Genomic DNA, 13,810 nt, shown 5'->3' with positions numbered 1-13,810 from the left:
AAGGATTCTGGGAGTGCAGATGACACCACAACCAGATCAGCAATGATCTTAATGAATGGTCAAATGGCTGATAGGACCTAGAAGCAGCAGTAGACCAATGTTCCTATCTTGTGAATGATGGGGGTGTGGTGAATGGAGCAGTGTATGAAAATAAGGTGCAGTTGGTGGGATAAAGTATTTGAAGGAGCATTCACTGACCTTGACCACTCATGTGACGTCATTGAACTTCTTCTGGCATTGATTGAGAAAGTTATGTGCTGCCATTGCATCCCAGAGTTTTCCTAATCAACCCCCTGGCCCCCTGTGGATAGATGATACTTATCCTTAACTTCACTACCCGAACCAAGGTCTTCAATGTGGAATTTAAGAGACAGGGAGCACATTTCCATCTCTGTTGCACAATAGTCACTCTTCTTCCAGGTGAGGCAATCTCCCCAGCCCCTTTTGGTTCCTGCTGCAGACAGAATACCCCTTCCGTTTTAAAGGTGCCGTCTGGCTTTAAGCACTGCTAGCTTTGCGCAAACCTGGATTCCCTGCGTGGCCTTCAACCACTCAGCAGCGTATTTAACACTGGGCTCCATGTCATAAATAAGCAGACCGCTCCCTCAGGGGAGGTCCAGTATTGCACTGGGTAACATCATGCCTTCTGAAGCAGAACCTCCGGGTTTAAGTCCCACTCCAGGACTTCATGGTCAAGGAAAGTATGTTCATAACATGGCCGCACAGGTTGAGTACCAACTTATTTGTCCCTCCAATGCATGCCAGTGACACGTAGTAAGAGTGGGATATTCTTGGACAGCCTTGGGAGAGAAAGAATGTTGGAACACTACTGTCACTATCCATAGCTCCAGGCTACAACATGCCTGAAATAGAAACATTAGAACTAGGTGGAGGATTAGGCCATTCAGCCCCTCAGGCCTGCTCCACCATTCATCTAGACTATGACTGATCATCTACCTCAATGTCATTTCCCCCCCCCGCATAGCCCCATATCCCTTGTTATCATTGGTATCTTGAAATCTATCCATTTCTTCCGTCTTGAACATGCTCAATGATGAGCCTCCACAGCCCTCTGGGGCACAGAATTTCAAGGTTCACCACCTGCTAAATGAAGCAATTCCTCCTCATGTTGCTGCAGCGTGAACTGTAACACACCATCTATCAACCCTCTCTCAGTACTCCACACTGGAGTGTCAGTCTGGATCCATCGAGTCAGCTCCCTCAGCTGAGAAGGTTAGGTAACCTGGCCTTCCGGCTATTGACCACCCACCAACAGGACTCATCCTAAAGGTGAGGGGGGGGCTTTTTATTGAGGAATGAGGGAACTCACTCTTGCACGTTGCTTAACAACAGGCGACACTTGGAATGGAACACTGTGGCTATTGATCGACAGACACACAGGCTATTTCCTGAACCGCCTGCTCATTTCATTTTTTAAGACGTTTCCACCTAAGCATTCAATCTAAGTATTCCATGTCCATATTTATAACTGTCACTTAACTATCCGGTGGTGCAATAGCCTGCTTTTGACTTCCGGACATGAGAGATCCTCACATGCTGTTGCTAACATCTTATTTTATTGCCAGTGAAACACAGTACGTCTTTCTGGGCCACACAGATTCTTTCCAAATGACTGGGCTGGTCAGAGAAGATGTCAGATATAATTGACTTGAAAGCAGCACTTACTGTCCTTTGCCAGAAACCGCTCCCAAATGCGTCTACCGTGCCAAGTGTAAGGAAAGTGTAGGCCCAACGTATCGATGACTGTTCCTCACGTGGCATGCCCCCTGACCTTTCACCGCAGTGACTGGCAGACTGGTGTTGCTTTTCTGAATGGCAGCCCATAGTCTTACGGCAGTAATGTGCATCTCATATTCTCAGCTCGTTTATCTTCCTCAAAGTTGGAAGTGCAAATGTTTAGAGTAATGTGGCATTTAACATCTGGTTTCTTTTGCGTTCCTATGTTTTTATTTATGAAACAGGAAACGGACAGATTAGGATCGAGCCTAGTCATTTGTGACTCTGAGATATTAAATGGCTGTCGCCTGCCAGTTGCTATGGAATCGCTCGATTTTGTCAACATCTGCCCTGAATATAGCGCTGTAAATTGGGTTAAAACATCTTGCACATATCATGACCATACATGTGTAAAATACAATATGAGTGGGTGTCACAACAACTAATCATAGCGTATTAGGTATATCATAATTCTCAGGGAGTGTGATCATGGGTTTTGGCACAAAAGCAAACAGAAGAAAGGCTTGCATTTATGTAACATCTCTTCTGACCTCCACACATCCCAAGGTGCTAAGAGAGATGAGGGGAATGGTTGTTCAGCTGGTGGTCAATATTCATATAATCAGGTGATGCATTGTCTGTTGACTTAACAATAGATCAAGATGATTGGATGCATAGCTGACCAATGGCAGGGATGTAAGGTGTGGCAGTTGGATGGGGAGATGCTGGCGTTGAACTGGGGTGAGCACAGTAAGAAGTCTTACAACACCAGGTTAAAGTCCAACAGGTTTTTTTCAAACATTAGCTTTCGGAGCACTGCTTCTTCACCTGAGGAAGGAGCTGCGCTCTGAAAGCTAATGTTTGAAACAAACCTGTTGGACTTTAACCTGGTGTTGTAAGACTTCTTAAGGGGCAGTTGGAGGCATGAGGTCATGTGATGATACCTTCAGGAATACGTCCAACCAGAGCTGACAACTGGAATCAATGGAAGGTTTTGCAACACAGGTGACTGAGGAATGGGAACTCAGTTCTTTAGTTTCATTCTCATTTCACATTCAGGACAGTTTACAGGTGTTAACCTTTAATCATCATTCCAATCAAGGAAGTTTCTCTTGTGTTTGAATTGATAAGTTTGTGGTTTGCTGTGGCACAACTTTTTCTGCTCCTCTTCACAGACAAGCCCTACGCGGACCAGTCAAATACAAACCAGGGACTCTCCACTTCCTTTAATAGCCGCCTCGTATCCATAGAATACTATAGAACAGTACAGCACAGAACAGGCCCTTCGGCCCTCGATGTTGTGCCGAGCAATGATCACCCTACTCAAACTCACGTATCCACCCTATACCAGTAACCCAACAACCCCCATTAACCTTATTTTTTTTCGGACACTAAGGGCAATTTAGCCTGGCCAATTCACCTAATCCGCACATCTTTGGACTGTGGGAGGAAACCGGAGCACCCGGAGGAAACCCACGCACACACGGGGAGGACGTGCAGACTCCGCACAGACAGTGACCCAGCGGGGAATCGAACCTGGGACCCTGGAGCTGTGAAGCATTTATGCTAACCACTATGCTACCGTGCTGCCCGGCACGGTCTCCTTGTATCCATTACCCTCCAGATACCCGTTCCTACCATATATTGTATACAGTCTTCTCCTGCAGGAAGGAGGGAATGTATTGATGTCAGCTGATGTTAGAATGTGCCTGTCGCATTTGAATAGTTATATAGTGTGTAAGATGCACGGCGTGAGAAGGTGAATATATTAATCGAGATGAGTGGGAAAGTTCAGATTGTGTGAGGAGGAGTAGAAGGAGTTGGAGTAAAAAAAAATGGAGTGACTAGGAGATTGGAGGGACGCATGGGAGGAAATTATTGTGATGAGGGAGGCTAGAGTTGTTGGATGTGTGTGCGTGCAAAACGTTGTTGATGTGAGAGGTAACATCTTTACCTTGACAAATCTGGTGATATCATTGAATCTTTTACTGCTTTGCAGCCCTCCAATTAGAACTGAGATCCTGACTTCTTCCCACAAGGAGACTAGGGTGCACTGAATGGAGGGGAGATGGTATCTAGAGGGCACTCAGCCCCATTCCACCTCCAACTTTAAGACGAACAGGATCCCCACTGTCCTAGCCATTCCACCCCAACCTGGATTGGGGTCTCCAAACATGCAACCTAGAAGCCCGAGTGTCCACTCAGTACCTCTTTCAAGTCATTTTAACTTTTCAACAACAGTCTGCTCTTGGCTTCCGCTTTGAGGTGCTGAAAAGTGGTGTCAGTCAAACCGAACTTCACTCCCTTCTTGTATTTAACCAATTTACTAGTGTTCTTTGAAGGAGTAACATATGTTGTGGATAGAGGGGAACCTGGAGATATACTGTACTTGAAATGAAAATGAAAATCGCTTATTGTCTCGAGTAGGCTTCAATGTTACTTCAATGTTACAAAGTTACTGTGAAAAGCCCCTAGTCGCCACATTCCGGCGCCTGTCCGGGGAGGCTGGTACGGGAATCGAACCGTGCTGCTGGCCTGCTTGGTCTGCTTTAAAAGCCAGCGATTTAGCCTGGTGAGCTAAACCAGCCCCAGCTATTTCGAGATAGCATTTGATGAGGTGCCACATCAATAGTTATTGCAAAAAATAAAAACTGATGGCGTAGGGGGTAACATATTAGCCCTGATTGAAGATTGACTGGCTTGTTGAAAAATGCGTATGCATAAATGGGTGTTTGGCTGATTAGTAGGATGTGACCACAGTGGTCTGTGCTGGGACCTCATCTTTTTACAATTTACTTCAGTGACTTGATGGGAGGAGTGAAGCATGGTAGCTAAATTTACAAATGACACAAAGGTAGGTAGGAAGGAATAAATAGGCAGATGGAGTATGTGGGAGAGTGTAAAGTTGTTCACTTTGGCAGAAGGGAGTATTACTTAAATGGAGAACAACTGCAGAGTGCTGATGGGAAAGGGTGTGTTGGAACCAACAATTCTACAGACACGTGCTTGTAGGATTAGAATAGCGGTTTTAATATACTCACAACAGAGCCAGCCGGTTAGCCATTGAACTTTTGGTGAACTGGCCGGCTGACCATGTGGCACTGATCTTTATACAGCAGCTCCAGGGGGAGGAGTCCTGGGCGGAACCAAGGGAGAAGCCCAGTACAATTCTCGAGCATTCCCAGAGCTACTCGCCCTGGTGGTCAGGTAGTGCAACTGTACTTACAATATAGGCACATGTATATACAGATTATAATCCGGTGTGAATCACATTCACCACAGGGTGTCTAGGCGTTCTTGTGCATGTGTCACAAAGTCAATCTGCAGGTGCAGCACTTAGTCAAGAAGGCTAACGTTATGTTATCCTTATGAGCGGAATTGAACACAATTGTTGAGATCACATTCAAAGGCTATCAGTGACTGATCACAGTATCCTGGATCAGGAAAATGAGAGATTCGCTGAGAGCCACTCCCTTCACTTGCTGCCGACCCATGATCGCAATCCCAGAAATTCCTTCCCACCATCACTCGCCCAGGGCATTAGATTCGGAAATGCTACTGGCCCTCAGGTGTGCATCATACCCTGCCTACACAGTGGCACAGCTGCTCAATATAGTCACCAGCTCTTACAGGCATTTGGCAGGATGGACTATCACCCAAGGGTCATTAATCCCAGGAAAGGTTCAGTCAAGTCCCTTGAAGAAGCCACGCAGAGCTTTCTGCCAGCTATCCATCTGGTGGGCAAGTGCCCCAAAGCTTCCATTAAATACCTCCCAGTATGTTTCTCTCATCAGAAAATTGTGGCATGGTTCTTCCAGACCCAATTCCAGATTGCTTCCACATATATTGAAAAGAGCAATGGTCCCAGTACTGACTCTTGGAGGTTAAAACTGTTTACATCCTTGGGCCTGACTTTAACTTGCCACAATCAGCTTTAACAAGCCAGTAATGGCCTTAAACTGGTGCTGTTGACCTCACGCTCTGTAACAGTCACTATCGAAGATGATGTTGATGGAACTGTGAGCAGACAGTGATTGATGTGAGAAGTAAGATTTTACCTTGACAAACTCCTGCTATTGACTTCCTCTCTGACCTCTTTTTGCTAGAGGGTGTAGATATTGAGCGGTATTCTCTCACCCCGGGGCCGGGCCGGAGAAATGCCGGGACCGGCACGAATCCCGCTACGCTGCCCTGACGCTGGTCCGCCGATTCGGGGACAGCTCTACGGGCCCCCCCCCCTCCCCCCGGTGATTCTCGGGCAGGGATGGGCCGAGCGGCCATGCTAAAAAAGCCGTGCCCCGGCTCTTCCTTAAAATCATTCTGCACAACTATTATTGTTTATTTTGTTACTCAACTTTGCTCTTCTGTGATGTTAGTCAGCATTGGAAGCAACTCTGTCAATCACTTTACGTAAAATAGTTAAATATGTGTGAGCCGTCCACACCTCTGACCCAGCGGGACCTCGGCGTGGATGCATCTGGGGAAGGCCTGGTGGGGGGAAGGGGACCCGGCCACGGGGGGCGGGGGGGGGGGGCCTGTAGCTGTAGCCTGGCCAACGATCAGGGCCAACCGATCGGCAGGCCGGCCTTTCGGGCTGGGGCCTCTTGTTCCGCGCCGGCCCCTGTAACCCTACGCCATGTTGCGTCGGGGCCGGCACGGAGAAGGGAGCCACTGCGCATGGAGCGGCGTGGGTCGCTCCAGCGCCGTTACAACAGCGTCAACATTTAGCCTCAGGATCAGAGAATCCCGCCCCCTGTCTGGGAACCATTCAGCTCCCCCCAGCCGAGATCTCTCTTGTCTTTTGGACAACCTGGATCAGGGTTTCCAAACCTGCACCCTGGAAGCCTAAGTGCCCACTCAAGTCCTCTTTGAACCACTTTAACCCTTTCACAACAGTTAACCGCTGTCGAAAGTGTACATCTCCCCTTTAAGAGGTGTCACCTTTGTTTTTTGGTGTTACATGGCCTATTTCCTGCCCTTTTTAATATGCAAATAGAAACCCTAAAACATGCCCAGAATTTCAATTGCTAATCTATGACCAAACAGATTAGAGGGAGTGCTGTGCGCACTCTGATCCGTTTTACCAGATCTAGGATATGTCCCTTTAAAATTATTGCTGAGCCACCAGCTGGAAGAATAATAATCAGGGACTCTGCCACCTGACCCATCCACAATCACGAATATCTATTGGGTGTATCTGTTACTGCTAGAGAGGCCTCCACCAGACCATTCAACACCAGCTGCACCTGGGTATTTAACTGGTACCTATAGCTTGCCAGGCTTCCTTACCGACTGCCCGTACCTCGGAGTGGGCTGGCCTCTGTTGCTGCTGTAAGAACCAAAAGGCCAAATCCACAGCCTCCCAGTCCAAAGAACACGCATTAAGCCTGGCTTTGTCCTTGTCCTTGAACCAATTCCCCTGCATCAATACCGCCGCACTCCATTTACATTTATCAATGAGCTTTCTATGTGGGACCTTATCAAAAACCTTTTGAGAATCCATATAATCCACAGCATTTCTTCCCATCAATACATGGCTCAAAACACTGCATTAAATCTGTCAGGCATGACTTGAGTTTTACAAATCCCTCATGCCTGTTTTTAATTAATCCATGTCTTTTGAGCTAAGTATTCGTTTTATCAGGTATTATTGGCTTCCAGATGCTTGCTCAGGACCAATATAGTAGGCTGACTACTCTGTAATTACCTGCTTTCTTCCTTGATGTGTTTTTGAATAGAGGAGGTCCACTGATAAGATTACAGTCTCCTGACACACACACACACACACACACACACACACACAGGGATGTTTGAAAGCTGCCCCTTGCTATAGTACTGGCTCATAGACACTTGTTGGCTCAGTCCCCAGTCTCTCCTGAATGGATTGTTCTCTCTCAGTCAAGGCGATAATTGGGTCATTGAAGAGGGAAAAAAATCAACCACAGCAACTTGCATTTATGTAGCACCTTTAACACAGTAAAAACTGTTTCTCTCTTTTAGTGGCTATAAATATTGCAGTCAATAAGGTCGCCTTTCTTGATCATAATTATGAATATGCTTTCAGAGTCGGCAGGTATCTCTCGATACCGCCACAAGGTTTAACCGAATACCGATCAAAGTACCAATACACCAGTTAGTTAGTTCAAAGTCAATGGTACTTTATTTACACACAGTACAGTTCACTCATGCACAATAACACTACAGGCTAAACTATGTCCATCACTAACACCAATACTTAACTTCGGGTGCCCAATTAGGCCAGAGGAACAATGGCCGTTATTTGGATCTGAGGCTGTTGGGTTTGAAGAGGTAACCGGAGTACAGCTAAGGTCGTCCGTCTGGTAGCGAGCGTTGAACTTGAACGTACTGCTTCTGGTGGTGCAGGTGGAGGGGTCTCTCCAGTTGAGAGCCAATTCCAAGAGGCTGAACATATGGCGGGGGTTCCTTCTTATACTTGGGGGGGGGGGGGGGGGGGGGGGGGGGCTTTGCACGCTTTTAGGCGGGCCTTAACCTTAGCCCCAATTAATTGGGCTGCTTCTCGATCACTGCCATCGATCTGAGCCAATAAAGGGGCGGGTGCCTTGATGGCTGGGCGTGTCCTAAGTGGCCGTTGGCCTTGCTTTGTTTGTATCTTCTTGCTGAGGTAGTGGCGCAGGAATGTCTGGGACGGTATCGGCTACCTGAGCACCAGTCTTTGTTCATCGGAGATGGGCCATCAATGTGCAAATCGGCCAAGTATTTCGGTTCTGTCTGCAGTCTGTCTTTTAAATATACATTCAGGCTCTGTGCCTGCCTGTTACTTTGCATTGTCCATTTTTCCCTGTATGCTCTGTGAGTGTCCAATTTACATGCTGGAAATGGCCATCCCTGATGGCTACAAAACGTCCCAAAGTGCTTCACAGGAGCTTTATCGAAGTGCCCCATGAATGAGCGAAAGGCTAGTGACCAAAGGCTTTAAGGAGCATGGGGGGAGCAGGTTACTTTTCACATATTAGCCCAAGACTGAATGTTGTCCAGGTTTTGCTGCATATTGGCATGGACTGCTTCAGTATCTGAGTAGTCGCAAATGGTACTGATGCGGTAGCTCAGTGCTTCACAGTGCCAGTGACCTGGGTTTGATTCCCGGCTTGGGTCACTGTCTGTTTGGACTCTGCACATTCTCCTTGTGTCTGTGTGGATTTCCTCCGGGCGCTCCCGTTTCCTCCCACAAGTCCCCAAAGATGTGCTTGTTAGGTGAATTGGACATTCTGAATTCTCCCTCTGTGTACCCGAACAGGCGCTGGAGTGTGACGACTAGGGTCTTTTCGCAGTAACTTCATTGCAGTATTAATGTAAGCCTACTTATGACAATAATAAAGATTATTATTGTGTATACATCAGCGAATATCCCCACTTCTGATTTTGTGGCTTCAGACCCGCGGCAAAGTGGTTGACTCTTAACTGCCCTCTGAAATGGCCTAGCAAACCGCTCAGTTCAAGGGCAAATAGGGATGGGCAACAAATGCTGGCCCAGCCAGCGATGCCCACACATCACACAAAATAATTTTTTTTTTAAAGGCACCCCTCAAGGGACATGTGACAAACAGTCAAAATAAGGGATAAGATAAGCCCTTAAAGAAAGGAACAGTTGGAGAGAGTTCCAGCATTTAGACAGCAGGTGGCACTGTCACCAATGGCAGAGCAATGAAAATTGGGGATATTTAAGATTGCACAATTACAGAAGCACAGATGTACAATGATGGCGGGTGGGGTGGGGCATTAGCGAGGCCATGGAGAGATTTGAAAATAAGAGCAATAAACTTAAAATCGAAGGGTTCCTGGACTTGGAGCCAGTGCAGGTCACAGCAGTCAGAGCTTTGAGTACCAATCTATATTCACTGAGTTCTTTGAAAAAGGTTGTGTGTACACAGGGACTGCAGAAACGATCAGCAACCATTCAGAAACTTCATAAGAAAACATTAAACACTTGGGAGGAAAAAGCCCTTGGAGTTTCCCAGCCATTATGTTTTTTAAAATATTTTTATTCTTCTCCTGTTTCACATTTTCTCCCAAATTTACACCCACCAACAATAAACAATAATCAGGAACAAATATGTCAATCCCCATATCAATAACAACGATCCCATCCTCCCACTAAACCCCAAACATTAGCCTGCATGTTTACAGAAACAAATGACAAAAAGGAATCAGGAATCACCCATAGTCACCATTAACACACACCGCCCCCCCTCCCCCCAACCCTCCCAACCACCCTCCCCCCCCAAACTAATGTTCAATTATCCAGTTCTTGAAAGTGCATAATGAATAATGCCCATGAATTGTAGAACCCCTCCATCCTTCCCCTCAGTTCAAACTTAACCTTCTCAAGAGTCAAGAATTCCAACAGGTCCCCTCGCCACGCCAGGGCACAGGGTGGAGAGGTTGCTCTCCAACCCATCAGGATCTGCCTTCGGACGATCAACGAGGTGAAGGCTACAACACCTGCCTCCGCACCCATTTCCAACCCTGGTTGGTCCGACACCCTGAATATGGCCTCCCGGGGGCCCGGGTCCAGTTTCACATGTACCACTTTAAAGATAACCCTAAAAACCTCCTTCCAGTAATCCTCCAGCTTTGGACAGGACCAAAACATATGAATGTGATTAGCCCCCCCCCCCCCCCCCCCCCCTCCCCCCGCAATGTTCACACACATCTTCAACTCCTTCAAAGAATCGGCTCATCCTTGCCCTCGTGAGGTGTGCTCTGAATACCACTTTCAGCTGTATCAGCCCCAACCTCGCATACGAGGTGGAGGCATTCACTCTGGAGCCATATCCTCTCCCAACTCTTCCTCCCACTTTGCTTTGATCCCTTCTAGTGGTGCCCTTCTCCTCTTCCAAAATAGCTCCGTAAACCGCTGACACTATCCCCTTCTCACACATTTGAGCCAGGGAAGTGGGATGGCAATTTTCAGAAATGGAAAGAAAAGAGGATTAAGACACTAAAAGATTTGTTTCTTAGGGGTCGGTTTGCAGGATTGAAGGAGCTGGAAGCGAAGTATGGGCTGGAGCAGGGGGAAATGTTTAGATACATGCAGGTTCGAGATTTTGCCGGAAAGGAGATACAGAGCCCGAACCTGATGTGTTATTACTGGGCAGCGAATGTGGAGAAGGTGCGGAGCTGGGTCAGAGGAGTTGATTCCCAGTGGGTCAGAATGGAGGAGAGTTTGTGCAGGGGGTCGGGATTGAAAACACTAGCAAAAGCGCCGCTCCCGATAGCTCCGGGGAAATACTCAGGGAGTCCGGTAATAATAGCTTCATTGAGAATTTGGAGGCAGTTTCGGGTTGGGGGCAGGGTCAAGGGAATTGCCGATTCGGGGGAACCAACCATTATTTTTTAATGATCTATTTCTCCTTTCCCTATTCTCCTTTCCTGCTGCACTCAGTGATGGGACATTCATTTATCTCCCCTTATATTTCATGTCGAGGCTCTAGCCGATTGCAGCCTGAATAAACTTCCTTCATTTGTGTTTATTTTCTTTTAAGGGAAAACGAGGTAGACGAGGACCTGCAGGAAATCTAGGCCCCCCCGGACCTCCGGTGAGTACACTTGTCTTTCTGCTGTCCGTGTTGATTTGTGCCCATTGTCTTTTTCAAATGACTGGAGAATGGGTTCGAAGCTGATCACAGGCTGGATGGTCAAAAAGGTGAAAGGTCGCTGAACAGAAGGAGTCTGGGAAATCTCTAGCCAGTCTCAACAAGGCTAGAACATGTCCAGGATTATGCTAACAGAAACATAGCATATTTAATGTAAAACCAAAGATTTGTTTGAAAAGAAGGATTTGAGTTACGTTTTTTTTGTAGGTGTTGGGGGAGGTGAATGGTTCAGTGGAGAGAGTTTCTGAGAGGAGAGCTCAGATAGCTGAAAAGATTCCCACCAATATTGAATGAGAGTAAGTGTGTTGGGTTAGAGAGATCCACAGGAAGCAAGCGAGAGGGCAAAAAGACAGAAGCAGCTAGCATAAGGCTGAAGAAGACTTCAGAGATTGGACGGGCCAAAGACATTGAGAGATGTGTAAACTAAAGTGAAAATTGTGAATCTGACAGGTTTAGGAATAGAGAGTGAGTCTAGATCTGTGACTGGGGTAGTTGACGAGTGACGGTTATTCATAATAATCATCTTTATTGTCTCAAGTAGGCTTACATTAACACTGCAATGAAGTTACTGTGAAAAGCCCCTCGACGCCATATTCTACCGCCTGTTCGGGTCCACGGCGGGAGAATTCAGAATGTACAAATTATCTAACAGCACGTCTTTTGGGAATTGGCGGAGGAAACCGGAGCACCCGGAGGAAACCCACGCAGACACGGAGAGCATGCAGACTCCACACAGATAGTGACCCAATCTAGAAATCAAACCCGGGACCCTGGTGCTGTGAAGCAACAGTGCTAACCACTGTGCTAACGTGCCGGGTATGGGGGCAGGGTATATGGGTTGGTGTCTTGGGCCAATTTTGGAGTTATAGCGGGTGGAAGTTGAGAGGTCACCAAGAAGGACAATGGCGAGTTTGGCTGAGAATAATATAATCCATCATTCTTTATTTTATTAGATTATTAAATTAGAAATGGCACTGGAAATGAATCGGAACGGAAATGTCTCCTTGGTGCTCGTTTTTTTTAATTGTCCTTTCTGCCATCAGCCATTTTGTTTCAGAAGGGTGTGGCTTCTTTCTCACTCCTCTTATTAAATGTAGCATCAAAAAACAATCTGATCCCAGCTTCACGCACAACAGCTAAACGTCGGTGAATATCAGCATATGACATACCCACATGGGTTCCATAACCCTGAATACTCTTGTCCGTCAAATACCTACCAATCTCAGCTTCAAGATTTTCAATTGAGCCCCAGCCTTGATGGCTTTTTGGGGAGGAGGGAGTTTCATATTCCCACTCCATTTTGTGTGAGGAAGTGTTTCTTAACATCACCTCTGAACAGCCACGCTCCAGATTTATGGTTATATCCCCTTGTTCTTAACTCTCCCATCAGAGGAACCCCTTTCTCGCTATCTTGCCTATCAAATCCTTTAATCATTTTGTAATCATATGTAGCTGTATGCTGTTTCATCAGAGGAATTGCTGCTCTTTAACCTGCGACCTTAACTGTTGTTCGAAACAGGGAATTTTGAAGGATTGCTTATTTCATTCACTGGGCTGTAGACTGATCAACATGGAGTCCCTCTGCCTGAGTTTCTAGCTCGCTCAGGTGAGCGTCCTCCATCAAACTTGCCCTTCTGATTTGGCCATTTCCAGAATGGCCATTCAGCTCTGTGTCAGCATTAAATTGAAGTGGGAGGTCTCCTTCGCCCTTTCTCTCTGTACTCCAAATAACACACCATGCAGTGAAGAATGTCAGCTGTGTACCAGATCCTGTTACACACCGACCCGACGCTCCTTATCCTGAGACTTCTTAGAGCTCGGAACAGCTGCACAGTTGCATTTGTGAACTGACTTTCACTATTCCCAAATACCCATCATCTTGAGTGAACAACATGTAACACAGAAACCTTTAAAAAGGAAAGTTAATTCCGGAATTAACTCCACCACCCGCCTCTCGCTGCGCAATTGCCACCATCTGAAGCAGTGGGTGCCAGAGAGGCTTTTTAAAAAATCTACTCCATGATGTTGTTAAGAATGAGTTTTCTCTCCCAATAGCCAGTTGTCAGTGGACAGCCTCATGTGGAGTTAATGCCGGCATACTAGGAAGGACCTAGATACGACCGCTGGTTTGTGATGAGGCAACTACCTTCAGACAGCATGACAATGTGGACTCTGCATCCTTGGGCGAGGGAAGAGGATAACGTTCTCCCAAACCACCACCATAACAACTTGCATTTAGATAGCACCTTTACATTTAATACAACAAGCAGGTTTTTCCAGCCTTCCCATTGTCGGGACCTTCAAAAGCAGCCCCCCCCCCCCCCCTTCCCCCCATCCCCGTGGCGGGTTCCCCGGCACTGGGACGGTTGAGCCAAGTAAAACACCGTAGGCATCAACGGGACTGGAAGACCCCAAGGAAGGCCAATGGTGAGCCGCCG

General features: G+C 46.9%; 2 protein-coding genes across 2 annotated transcripts in view; both read left to right on the top strand.

Moving 5' to 3' along the window:
• LOC119967761 (collagen alpha-1(XIX) chain-like) overlaps window positions 1-13,810 on the top strand; it is a 252,900-nt gene that overhangs the window by 73,857 nt on the left and 165,233 nt on the right. The window contains exon 5 of the mRNA XM_038800683.1: window positions 11,262-11,315. The gene's annotated coding sequence lies outside the window, so the exon portion shown is untranslated. The remainder of the gene's footprint in view (window positions 1-11,261; window positions 11,316-13,810) is intronic.
• The window catches only part of LOC119967970 (collagen alpha-1(XIX) chain), a 287,876-nt gene that overhangs the window by 243,038 nt on the left and 31,028 nt on the right, over window positions 1-13,810 (top strand). The window lies entirely within an intron of this gene.

The sequence above is a fragment of the Scyliorhinus canicula genome, chromosome 6 (assembly GCF_902713615.1).
Source record: "Scyliorhinus canicula chromosome 6, sScyCan1.1, whole genome shotgun sequence".
Lineage (NCBI taxonomy): Eukaryota > Metazoa > Chordata > Chondrichthyes > Carcharhiniformes > Scyliorhinidae > Scyliorhinus > Scyliorhinus canicula.
This window is presented reverse-complemented; position numbering and strand designations above follow the sequence as displayed.